This window comes from Microcaecilia unicolor, chromosome 4, assembly GCF_901765095.1.
Source record: "Microcaecilia unicolor chromosome 4, aMicUni1.1, whole genome shotgun sequence".
Classification (NCBI taxonomy): Eukaryota; Metazoa; Chordata; class Amphibia; order Gymnophiona; family Siphonopidae; genus Microcaecilia; species Microcaecilia unicolor.
In genome coordinates, this window is record NC_044034.1 from 130,494,464 (window position 1) to 130,508,348 (window position 13,885).

General features: G+C 43.3%; 1 long non-coding RNA gene across 1 annotated transcript; it reads right to left on the bottom strand.

Annotated features, from left to right (window-relative positions):
- Positions 1 to 1,741: 1,741 nt before the first annotated feature.
- On the bottom strand, positions 1,742 to 12,664 carry LOC115467928. The gene is made up of 3 exons (XR_003941788.1): positions 12,629 to 12,664; positions 2,160 to 2,296; positions 1,742 to 1,831 (listed from the first exon to the last, which is right to left on the bottom strand). It is a non-coding gene; the product is annotated as an uncharacterized LOC115467928 (long non-coding RNA).
- Positions 12,665 to 13,885: the final 1,221 nt, after the last annotated feature.

The window sequence follows — 13,885 nt, forward strand, 5'->3', positions numbered from 1 at the left end:
CTTACGAACCCTACACTGCCACAGTGCCACAGAGTCAGCTTCAGAATGTTGGAGGTGCTTTTTATTATATAGGATGATCTGGAAACAGGACTAATGAGCGAGGTGATCAAATCTGCTGACAACACAAAGTTATTCAAAGATGTTAAATCACAAGAGGATTGTGAAAAATTGCAAGAGGACCTTACGAGACTGGAAGACTGGGCAGCCAATTGACAGATGACATTTAATTGTAAAAAAGTGCATCTTGTATTTGGGGTTAGCTTTGAAGCTTGTTAAGAAGCTTCAGTTGATCCAAAACACCTCGGCCAGATTAACATTCAAACTTAGAAAGTTTACCTCAATTTCAAGTCACCATCTGACACTACTATATAATAACTCTTACAATCATTAAACCTTTTCCAAATATTCCACTAGTTTAGAAAGAATAATAAAATAAAATCGTGTGATAACAGTGACATATATTGTTAGACATATTAACAGATTTCAAATGTTGAATTTTAGAGTTTAAGCACAAGTTAACTATTATAGTGTATTTTTTTCTGGTTTGGCGTTAGCCTTTCCAGTCTTTTGTAAGCCACCTTGAGCCTGCATTCTGTGGGAAAAGGTGGGGTATAAGTGCTCTAAATAAATAAATAAATAGGAAGCAGTACACATAGCAACCAATAGCAAACTGCACGGTTCAGTTATTAGGTATCACCATATACTACAACCATTAAGAAAGCTACATGGTTCAGATTAAAATTTACTGCTATTTATTTCTAAACTGCTGTCATACCCAGAATTAGACAGATATATTTAAGACACACAATCCGTACCACAGAGCTTACGGTTTAGTCAAGACAACCACACATGAACAATCAAGAGATTCTACTACTACTACAACTAATCATTTCTATAGCGCTACTAGACATTCTAAGAAAATATATTATAGAGAAGTAGATAAGATGTAAAAGCAACCTCAAAAGGGTAAGTTTTTGGTCTGGATTTGAATATGGTCAGATAGGAAGCACTACAGACAGATTCAGGAAATCTGTTCCAGACAAATGACACAGCAAGGCTGAAAGAGCAGAGAATATGGAATACACATTTAAATTATTAAAAGCCAGCTGGATAGGAACAGAGTAGGGAAGGGGTGAGAATATGGAATATGAATTATTTCCAACGCGTGTGTGTGACCTGCTAGGGGTGTGGCAGCAATGAGGAGAGAAGCATGCAAAGCATGCCTAATTATTTTCCACTGTTCTGCACATGCATGTGTATATGTGCATCTGTGCTGGCTCTGTGTTTATTTCTGACCAGAAGAGGAGAGAGGAGCTGCTTCCTAACCCCTACTTTTCAATGTATCAATGTTTCTATGCTGGAATTGCCTCTCCCATAAAAATGCATAGGATCACTTTTGAGGGTAATTAAATTTCTCTGGAAACCCCAATCCAATCTGGCCCATTTTCAAACTTGATGAATATTTTCCCATTTTCCCAAACATCAAATTTGATTACAATCCATTATTTTCAGAGTTGTTTTGCCCCCAGATGGATAAATCAGGCATTTTTGATCCCTTATATATGATTTCCTTACAACATTCCATTGGATTGAAGAGAACAGCCATGGATGCCCATGTAAAATTGTGAAGATTCCCAGCACTAAAATTTCCACAATTCCAGAAGTCACACAGCTTTATAAAAAAATACATCACTATTTTTATATAAATTAAGTGGAATCTAACTTGACTACTTCTACATTACCTGTTTTCTCTGTACCGAGAGCTAGACTGTGGAGGACTGTGATTCAATCTTCTGGAAAACTTTTTTTCACGTTCCTCCTCCTTAGTTACCTTCAACAAGAGTGAAATTACAACATTTGGAATTAGCAGGAAAATAGTACATATAAAACTACTCTTTAAAGAGACACTGAAATTATGTCTAATTTAAAAGAGCAAGGCAGATAGTACAGTTCTCTAATTTATTTAGCCCTTCTAGTTCTATATCCTACTACATGGTTGAAAATCACCAATTGAAACCATTTAGTATTTTATAGCTTCAGGATGGGACATTAGTCCTCTGATTTTCAAGATCCTGCAAATCATTAGCTACTTGCTAATACTTACTGAAAAAACTAGAAGTGGTATTGATATTTTAATCAAAGATTAGTCAAATTCATACCTCTTCCTTTTTTATTTCTTTCTCTTGTTGTTGAAGGAAGTCTACCTTTAAACTTCCTGATGGTGGCAGCTCTGGCTGAGGTAAGTAGCTCTTTGTATTCACAGCATCAAAAAGTTTGTCTACAAAAGTCTGTGTCTCTAAAATTAAGGGAAACAAAAATGACTAAAAATATGACACTTTGAAAAACACAAAATATGTCAACTTCAACAGCCTATTAACTCAAACAGAAGCCATGGTGGTAGGATACTCCGCTCAAAGATAAACCAATCCAATCACAACAAGGTCTCTGAAATACATACTCCTGGTCTCTATTTATTCTCTTGGGTGGACAATAGGTGGTAGAACATTAGGAATAAGAGAGACTGAGATAAAGTCTGTGAACTAGGCCTTAGATCTAACCTCAGTCATCGCCAGGTCAAGTTTTCAGGATTTCTACAATGAATATGCAAGAGATCTAATTGCATACAATGGAGGCAGTGCATGCAAATTGATCTCATGAATATTCACTGGGGAAATCCTGAAAATCCAACCTCGAAGACTGTGCTTCGAAATCCCTGCCTTAGAAGAAAATATTAACTAACAGAAATGTTCCAGACATCAAGTAAACAACTAATATGTGCCAGGAGGAGATGCATGATAAAATGCATTCTTCACATACATGTACAAGCCCTGCACAACAGCAGCAAATCCTAAGCCCATGATAGGGTCAGGCCACTGTCTTTAAGGTCTAGATCAATCATGAAATGCCAGCAAGGCTGCATCTAATTTCACCAGGCAAATTACAAGACTGTGCCTATAGACACAAAAACACTATATAGATAAGGGATTTCCTTCATACCAGACAATTGAAGGAGATCACCACCCTCCAGCAAAGGGAACAGAAGGACGTGCCATTAAGGGAAAGACCTCAGCCAAGAGAGGGCAAAGAGATCTCACACTTCGTCGTAGTAAGAGGCTTCCAATCAGAGAGGGGAGGAAGAAAGACATCTTTATTGGGAATAGATAAGTATAATCACTACAAGTTAAGCATGGACTGTACTGAATTATTTTATTGTTCTGAAGTTCAAGATTATTTCAAGTAATACAAGCTAGGGAGTATTTATCACTGAGTGAAATAGACATTTATCTATCTATTCCAAGTGTGCATGAGTCATAACATCAATGGTGCGCATACTTTTCCTACTTTATCCCTACAAACTAAATTCAACTTACTAAGGGGCCCTTCCACTAAAGCTTACCACGTGCGAACAGAATTTGTGTGTGTTGAATGCTAAAAAGCCCATGTTATACCTATGGGCTTCTTAGCATGTAGTGCATGCTAATTCTGCTACTGCATGCTAAGCTTTAGTAAAAGGGCCCCTAACTGCACTATTACTACTGTGATGACCTCAAAAATAATTTTCTATAACACTGCCATCCTTCCTCAGCTAATTCAGGATGACTATAAAGGTTTCAAGCACAGAAGAGCTCTCTTAATCACATTTCTTCTAAAACAGAAAAAAAATCTCTTTGCTAGCTAAGTATAAAAGACGTTTTAGCACTTGATGAAATAAAGCGAAGATACTTACCTGTAGCAGGTATTCTCCGAGGACAGCAGGCTGATTGTTCTCACGTGTGGGTCAACGTCCACATCGGCCCAGGAAACGGAACAAATTTTGAAGCAAAAATAAAAAGTTTTCTTGCCTAGAGTCTTCTGGTGTGTGAATCACACGCACCGCGCATGCGCAGACAACTTCACGCCCATCGCACGAGGTGCCCCTTAGTTAAATCAAAAAGCATAGAACAAACTAGTAACAACTCCAAAGGGGAGGAGGGCGGGTTTGTGAGAACAATCAGCCTGCTGTTCTCGGAGAATACCTGTTACAGGTAAGTATCTTCGTTTTCTCCGAGGACAAGCAGGCTGCTTGTTCTCACATGTGGGTTATCCCTAGCAACCAGGCTCACTCAAAACAATGAACATTGATCAATTGGGCCTCAAAGCGGAGAGGACATAACATAGATTGACATGAAAATATAAAGAACTAACTGAGAGTGCAGCCTGGAACAGAACAAAAATGGGTTTAGTGGGGTGGAGTTGGATTCTAAACCCCAAACAGATTCTGCAGCACTGACTACCCAAACTGACTGTCGCGTCGGGTATCCTGCTGAAGGCAGTAGTGAGATGTGAATGTGTGGACTGATGACCACGTTGCAGCCTTGCAAATCTCTTCAATAGAGGCTGACTTTAAGTGAGCCCTCTAGAGACAGCCCAGCTTGGGCATAAGTGAAGGAAATGCAATCTGCTAGCCAATTGGTGATTGTGCGTTTTCCGATGGCGACTCCCCTACTGTTGGGATCGAAAGAAACAAACAACTGGGTGGACTGTCTGAAGGGCTTTGTCCGCTCCACGTAAAAGGCCAATGCTCTCTTGCAGTCCAAGGTATGCAAACGCCTTTCGCCAGGGCGGGTATGAGGACAGGGAAAGAATGTCGGCAAGACAATTGACTGGTTCAGGTGGAACTCAGACACCACCTTCGGAAAGAACTTAGGGTGCATGCGGAGGACTATTCTGTTGTAATGAAACTTGATATAAGGTGCATGCACTACCAAGGCCTGAAGCTCACTGACCCTACGAGCTGAAGTAGCAGCCACCAAGAAAACAGCCTTCCAGGTCAAGTACTTCAGATGGCAGGAACTCAGTGGCTCAAAACGAGCTTTCATCAGCTGGGTGAGAATGACGCTGAGATCCCAAGACACCGGTGGAGGTTTGACGTGGGGCTTTGACAAAAGCAAACCTATCATGAAGCGAACTAAAGGCTGTCCAGAGATAGGCTTACCCTCTATACGACGATGATAAGCACTAATCGCACTAACGTTAACTCTTAAAGAGTTGGTCTTCAGACCAGACTCTAACAAGTGTAAAAGGTATTCAAACAGGGTATGTGTAGGACAAGAAAGAGGATCTAGGGCCTTGCTGTCACACCAAACGGCAAACCTCCTCCATTTGAAAGAGTAACACCTCTTCATGGAATCGTTCCTGGAAGCAAGCAAGACACGGGAGACACCCTCTGAAAGACCCCAAGGAAGCAAATTCTAAGCTCTCAACATCCAGGCCGTGAGAGCCAGAGACTGGAGGTTGGGATGCACAAACGACCTCTTGTTCTGGGTGATGAGGGTTGGAAAACACTCCAATTTCCACGGTTCCTCGGAGGACAACTCCAGAAGAAGAGGGAACCAAATCTGACGTGGTAAGTAAGGCGAAATCGGGATCATGGTGCCACGGTCTTGAGTTTCAACAAAGTCTTTCCCACCAGAGGTATGGGAGGATACGCATACAGAAGGCCTGTTCCCCAATGTAGAAGAAAGGCACGTGACGCTAGTCTACCGTGGGCCTGAAGCCTGGAACAGAACTGAGTGACCTTGTGATTGATTTGAGTGCCAAAAAGAACCGAAGGGGTGCCCCATGCTCAGAAGATCTTTCGGGCAACAGCCATACTCAGCGACCACTCGTGAGGTTGCATTACCCTGCTCAGTCTGTCAGCCAGACTGCTGTTTAAGTCCGCCAGATAAGTGGCTTGCATAAACATGCCGTGACGGCACGCCCAAAGCCACATCTGGACGGCCTCCTGAAATAGAGGGCGAGATCCGGTGCCTCCCTGCTTCTTCCTGTAGCACATCGCAACTTGATTGTCTGTTTGAATTAAGATAATTTTGTTGGACAGCCGATCTCTGAAGGCCTTTAAAGCGTTCCAGATCGCTCTGAGCCCCAGGATGTTGATCTGAAGACATATTTCCCGGGGGGGGGGGGGGGGGGGGCAGGCTCCCTGAGTGTGAAGACTATATACATGAGCCCTCCACCCCAGTAGAGATGCATCCATAGTCGACACCTTCTGCGGCTGTGGAATTTGGAATGGTCGCCCCATGGTCAAATTGGAACGGATTGTCCACCATTGAAGAGAATTCCGAAAATCAGTGGACAGCTGGATGGCATCTTCTAGATTCCCCGCAGCTTGATACCACTGGGAAGCTAGGGTCCACTGAGCAGATCTCATATGTAGACATGCCATGGGTGTAACATGAACTGTGGAGGCCACGTGCCACAAAAGTCTCAACATCTGCCAAGCTGTGATTTGATGAGACGCTCAAACCATGGACACCAGGGACAGAAGGTTGTCTGTCTGTGACTCGGGAAGGTAGGCCTGAACGTCCTTGTGTCCAGTAGTGCTCCAATGAACTCCAATTTCTGAACAGGAGTGAGATGGGATTTGGGGTAATTTATTACAAACCCTAGCAGTTCCAGCATCTGAATAGCCATCTACATGTACTCCAGAGCACTGTCCTCCGAGATGCTCTTCACCAGCCAATTGTTGAGATAAGGGAACACATGCACTCCCAGTCTGCGTAGCGACGCTGCAACTACTCCTAGGCATTTCGTGAACACCATGGGAGCTGATGCTAGGCCAAATTGCAGCACGCGGTACTGAAAGTACTGCATTCCCAGCCGAAATCGAAGAAATTTCCTGTAACTGGAAGTATTGGGATGTGTGTGTAAGCTTCCTTTAAGTCCAGAGAGCATAGCCAGTCGTTTTTTTCTGAATCTTGGGAAGAAAGGTGCCCAGGGAAACCATCCTGAATTTTTCTTTAACTAGGAATTTGTTCAGTGCCCTTAGGTCTAGGATGGGACACATCCCCTGTTTTCTTTTGCAGAAGGAAGTACCTGGAATAGAACCCCAGCCCTTCTTCCCCTGGTGGAATGGGTTCAACCGCATGAGCCTTAAGAAGGGTGGAGAGTTCCTCTGCAAGTACCTGCCTGTGCTGGGTGGGCAAATTGGAGGTCTGGATTCCAGATTGAGGGTGTATCCTAACCGGACTATTTGAAGAACCCATCAGCTGAAGGTTAAGAGAGGCACCTTTGGTGAAAACAACACCCACAGAAGGTGATCTCTCCACAGGAGAAACAGAAAGTCAAATGTACAACCAGTGGATCCAAAAGAGTCCTCTCACAAACGGTGTATCCCAAACAAGGTCTTTATTAGAATGAATAAAATGACCCTTTGGTGAAAAAACATCAACCCCCCCCCCCCCCCCCCAACTGGCAAATCATCTGGTACGGACACTTTTACTGAGGCTATGCTTTCCTGGAGCCAGTCAAAAGCCCGTTGCTTGCTTTTGCTGAGGAGCAGCAAGACCTTGGGTGCAAGCTGTTGACGGTAACGAGCATGCTGGGGCTGAGCCTGAGTAGGTTGGCGAGACACAGGAGTGTACCTACACCTGGAATAAGGAACACTCCACGGCCCACCAAAAAACCTCCTACATAAGTACATAAGTATTGCCATACTGGGAAAGACCAAAGGTCCATCAAGCCCAGCATCCTGTTTCCAACAGTGACCAATCCAGGTCACAAATACCTGGCAAGTTCCCAAAAATGTACAAAACATTTTATACTGCTTATCCAAGAAATAGTGGATTTTCCCCAAGTCCATTTAATAATGGTCTATGGACTTTTCCTTTAGGAAGCCATCCAAACCTATTTAAACTCCGCTAAGCTAACCGCCTTTACCACATTCTTTGGCAACGAATTCCAGAGTTTAATTACATGTTGAGTGAAGAAAAATTTTCTCCGATTCGTTTTAAATTTACTACATTGTAGCTTCATCACATGCCCCCTAGTCCTAATATATTTGGAAAGCGTAAGCAGACGCTTCACATCTACCCATTCAACTCCACTCATTATTTTATAGACCTCTATCATATCTCCCTTCAGCCGCCTTTTCTCTAAGCTGGAGCCCTAGCCGCTTTAGCCTTTCCTCATAGGGAAATCGTCCCATCCCCTTTATCATTTTCGTCACCCTTCTCTGTACCTTTTCTAATTCCACTATATCTTTTTTGAGATACAGCGACCAGAACTGAACACAATATTCAAGATGCGGTCACACAATGGTGCAATACAAAGGTATTATAACATCCTCATTTTTGTTTTCCATTCCTTTCCTAATAATACCTTTCATTCTATTTGGTTTCTTAACCACAGCAGCACACTGAGCAGAAGGTTTCAACGTATCATGAACGACACCTAGATCCCTTTCTTGGTCCGTGACTCCCAACGTGGAACCTTGCATGACGTAGCTATAATTCGGGCTCCTCTTTCCCACATGCATCACTTTACACTTGCTCACATTAAACGTCATCTGTCATTTAGATGCCCAGTCTCCCATTCTCGTAAGGTCCTCTTGTAATTTTTCATAATCCTCCCACGATTTAACAACTTTGAATTACTTTGTGTCATCAGCAAATTTAATTACCTCACTAGTTACTCCCATCTCTAAGTCATTTATAAACATGTTAAAAAGCAGCGGTCCCAGCACAGACCCCTGGGGAACCCCACTAACTACCCTTCTCTATTGAGAATATTGACCATTTAACCCTACTCTCTGTTTTCTATATTTTAACCAGTTTTTAATCCACAATAGAACCCTACCTCCTATCCCATGACTCTCCAATTTCCTCTGGAGTCTTTCATGAGATACTTTGTTAAACGCCTTCTAAAAATCCAAATACACAATATCAACCTGCTCACCTTTATCCACGCTTGTTCACCCCTTCAAAAGTAGTAGATTGGTGAGGCAAGATTTCCCTTCACTAAATCCAGGTTGACTTTGTCTCATTAATCCATGCTTTTGAATATGCTCTGTAATTTTGAACTTAATAGACTCTACCATTTTGCCCGGCACCAACGTCAGACTCACCAGTCTATAATTTCCTGGATCTTCTCTGGAACCTTTTTTAAAAATTGGCGTTACATTGGCCACCCTCCAATCTTCCAGTACCACACTCAATTTTAAGGATAAATTACATATTTCTAACAATAGCTCTGCAAGCTCATTTTTCAGTTCTATCAGTACTCTGGGATGAATACCATCCGGTCCAGGAGATTTGCTACTCTTCAGTTTACATCCTCCAGGTTTACAGAGAATTCATTAAGTTTCTCCGACTCGTCAGCTACAAATACCATTTCCGGCACCGGTATCCCACCCAAATCTTCCTCCTAGTTGAGAAGGTTGTAGCAGAAGGTGCTTCTTGATCTGTCCTACTAGATCCTTTACCTTCTCTCCAAAAAGATTATCCCCCCAGGCAAGGAACATTATTAGCAAATCCACTGCTGGACCAAATGATCCAGGTCAGAGACACTCAGCCATGACAGTCTGTGCATCGCTATACCATGAGCACAGATTCTGGATGCTACTTCAACAGTGTCATAAGCGCCCCTGGCCAGGAATTTACAAGTCTTCTGCTGCCTGACCACCTGGCAAAAAGGTTCAGCCTGCTCCTGTGGGAGGGCACTGACCAAACTAGACAGCTGTCTCACCGAGTTCCGCAAGTGGATTATCGTGAAGAGCTGTAAGACTGAATACGGGCAGCGAGCATAGCGGCCTGATATGTCTTCCTCCCAAAATAATCTAAGGTCCTAGTTTCTCTGCCTGGGGGCGCCAGGGCATAGTCTCTAGAACTCTTAGCTCTCAAGGGCGAAGTCCATCACCATTGAGTTATGGGGTAACTGAGACCTCATTAACCCAGGTTCACCATGGATCCGATACTGGGAATCAGTCTTCTTGGGGATCATGGGACCAGAGGAGACACCCAGTTTCGCATAAGGACTTCCCGGAGTACCTTATGCGAAGGTGATGTCAATGCCTCTTTAGGTGAAGAGGTGTAGTCCAGGACCTCAAGCATCTCAGCCCTGGGCTCATCCTCCACATCTACGGGGAATGGAATGGCTCCAGCCATTTCTCACACAAAAGATGAAAAGGAGAGGCTCTCAGGAGGAGACAGTCTCCTTTCAGGTGGAGGGGAAGGTTCAGAGGGAAACCCAAAGGACTCTTTGGTATCTGGGATTTTCCTCTGACTCCCACGAGCGCTCCTCCTCAGTATCGGAAAGCACTTCCCTCAGTGACCTCCGAAACTGTACCTGCTTCGACGCCTAAGACCTACGGTCCCGATGGCGACGTCGAGGGGCTGACACCGGCATGGTCTGCGGTGAAGCTTCCTCCACCGACATCAACTGGGAGTTCACCAGGGTGGCAGCCAATACCGGAACCACAGGTGGAGGGCCAGATGAAGCTGCAATAGATGGCACGGCAGGCGCAAGCACCCCCGATGCCGAAGCAGATTGGTGCAGCAGTCCTTCCAGAAGCTTTGGAAGCAAGGCCCGGATGCACTCGTCGAGAGCCGCCATTGGAGAAAGCTGCGGGGCCGGTGGAGGAGTAGGTGGCAGAATCATCCGAGGCTCGGGAGCAGGAACCGGACTGCTAAGAGGCTGAAGCGTCGGCACCTCCTGTATGGAGGGGAAGTGGTCCTCCCAGCGCCGACGCTTCTCAGGTGCCGAATCCCTCAGCGCCCGAGCTCCCTGACACCATGCAACGAGGGGGAACGGTGTCAGTGCTTCTTAGCCTTCAATCGATGCACCTCACCGAGGCTTCTCGGTGCCAACGAGGACGTCGAATCCCCTTGTTGCCTCGGGGTCGGGTCAGACAATGGACGGCCCCGAGGGGGTCTCTACAGAAGGAGGCCTTGGCAGGTGGGGACCCACTCGATGCCTCACTGATCCCAGCATGCTGTGGCCTCTCAGCAGCCATGCCTACCTCCACTCCCAACGTCGATGTGTCCCTCGATGCTGACGTCGAAGAACCGGATCGAGCCCCAAAAAAGTTTCCCTCTCTGGGATTCTCGAGCAAGTTGTATCCTGTTCTTCATACGAAGACAAAGGGCACAACGAGCTAGGTTGGGCCCAAGGCACTGGATATACCAGGAATGGGTATCTGTGCCTGAATGGTCCGGTAGCACCGAGTACAACGTTTGAAGCCGCTGGGAGTCTTCAATGACATGGAAGACCGCACCTGCAAAATCAGACTGTGCCGAGAAAAAAAGGCACAAGGGAGAGACCCGACCGTGCGGCCTAAAAGACAGCCACTACTAAAAAGAAACTAAAACTAAGAAAAAATAAAGGGAAAAAACTTTTTTTTTCTGAATTAAATTAAAAAAAAAAAAAAAAAAAAAGAGTAAAAACTCCTGAAAATTGAAGAAGGATCTTTCCCGGGCACGAAGAGAGGAGCCACAGAAAAAGCTGTCGCTCCTCACGCAGAAGAAACTGGGCAGCACGGTCGCACGACGGGTGGTCAGTCCATGTAGTGCAGCACTACACATGCACCAGAAGGCTCTAGCAAATTTTATTTTTTGCTTATGTCTTTATGCCGATTCTGGGCCAACGCGGATCGTCACCCATGTGTGACAATAATTCAAGCCTGCTTGCACTTGGAGAAACACTTTATGACAATTCACATTACTCCAAAGCATCCCCATATGCAGAAATCCATTTTTTTTTCTGAAACTAATATAACCACTAGGCTCAGGTAGATATGGTGATTATTTAACAACCAAAGAATGCTGATATGGTTGAGTTGTTTGCACCACTGGTTTAACAAGTATTTCACACAACAGATCTGTTATTTTCAGTTCAAATATATGTCACTCACCTTTCACAAAAAGGAAAATGTGACTACAACTTTGCTGTTGCTCTGACATCTAACCCAAAACTGGTGACATGTAACAAGTCTGAAGTGGATAAAAGTATTCAAGCCTTTACTACATAGGTGTGACTGACTAAACACCCATTTTGCACCTGGGCTAGCTTGCTACACACACTATAACTAGACCACTTCTTTATATCTTGATTCACTGTACAAAGAACTTGCCTTTAAATTAGTCACCCACTTATTTATCCCAACTGACTCTGTACCACGCATCTTGTCCCCATCTATACAACTGCATATGGCCCCTCAGCTATATGGTAAGCTGCATTATAGAAAAGCATTAGAATCATAGCAATTTTATTTGAATGTTCTAATTGTGTGCTTATTATTATTATATACTCCATCACTATTATGATTACATCATATTATGTCTCTGTTATTTGAATTTAATGCTGTTAAATGTGTATATTTTTTAACCTGTTTCACACTCAAATTATTAAGTTTCAATTTGCTGTTTTTAAGTTTTCCTCTTTTGTTGTATTTATGTTTATACTTGTACATTTTACTATTGTTAAGCAGTCAACACACTTTTAAGTTTGATGTTAAACTGTACCTACTGTACACCGCCTTAAGTGAATCTCTTCATAAAGGCAGTTAATAAATCCCCAATAAATAAATACCGATAACTTAGCTTGCCATTTCCCCATGGCTGCTGCATTTAGGGTGATATAACTGAAAAGGCATGGATAGTTATTCATATTTACCCATTACTGGCAGACACACCGAAATTGAATGCAAGATCAAGTACATTAAATTTTAGTTGTAAATTTATCCTCCAAAAGCTCTTACTATTATTATAACCAAAAGATTAAGATCATCACAAAGAATACAAAATATAACTGAGCAGAGAGGAAGCTGGCTCATAATAAAGAAAGGTTCTCTCAACTATAAGCAACTTCTTACCCTTCTGGAGAAATACATCCAGTTGATCAATACACATGCCTTCAGCTCTTTCTCACTTTTATCCTTCTTCACCAATGCAAGAAAACATATTTTGCTAGGGCTGATGGATCTGCATCACAGCTTTGAAGGAGACAAAAATTACAGTGTTTACTATGTAATTTTGATCATGCTGTCAAAAAAGTATATAAGGGAAAGGGATTTGACATATTGCCTTTCTGTGGTTTTTCCAACTACATTCAAGCAGTTACATTTAATTTATAAAAAGTGAATTGCTCTTACTTGCTATTAGCTTCATTGAGTCCTGCTAAACCAGTAAAACAGTACATGACAGCAGATAAAGACCTGTACAGCCCATTCAGTCTGCCCAATAAGATAAAACTCTTAGAATAATGTATGATGCACCACTGCATCATACTTTACCCATACGAGTCAACTTTAAGGCATCACACTAATCCACAAGATCATCCATGGAGTATCACCAAGTACATGGTCAATCTTTTAAATTCTTCCATCCAGAAACAGGTCAACATCTTCATGACATAACCTTAACCTGCACCTTCCCAATTGCAAAGGACTAAAGTATAAAACATATCATGCATCTAAACTTCCCCTACCTGGGATCACAACTCTGGAATGCTTTACCCAGATACATTTGATCAACTAGTGAGTACCTTCCCTTTAGGAAACTATTGAAAACCATCTATTCAAACAGATTTACCCAACGGACTTGACCTACCATAAGCAAACATAAGCAACCCATCCATTTACCGGTTCATCTTATCATTAACAACAATGACTTAGAAATTACCTCCTACCAATCTTCTTACCCTCCATACTCTTCCCCTACCTCTTCTTTATCGCTCTACGTCATTACCTATCCCTATCCTTTCTCTCATACCTCTTTTATCCCATTTACCCCTTGTTCATTTGGCCTACCACATACCTACTTTGTTGATTCTGATACTACAGATTGTATTCTCTTGTTACTATGTAAGCCGCATTGACCCTGCGATGAGTGGGAAAGCTCGGGATAGAAATGTAATAAATAATATGCATACTAGAGGGCTGCACCGGAACGGGGATAGCGGGAATCCTGCGGGGATGGATCAAGGTCCACAGTGATCCCGCAGGGATGGACCCAGATCGTGCGGTGTTCCTGAGGAACTAAAACTGACCTCTGCTTTCCCTCCCCCATACCTTACATCATCCTGGTGGTCTAGTGGCTTGCTTCGAGCTTGAAGTCTCAGTGGCCATTTT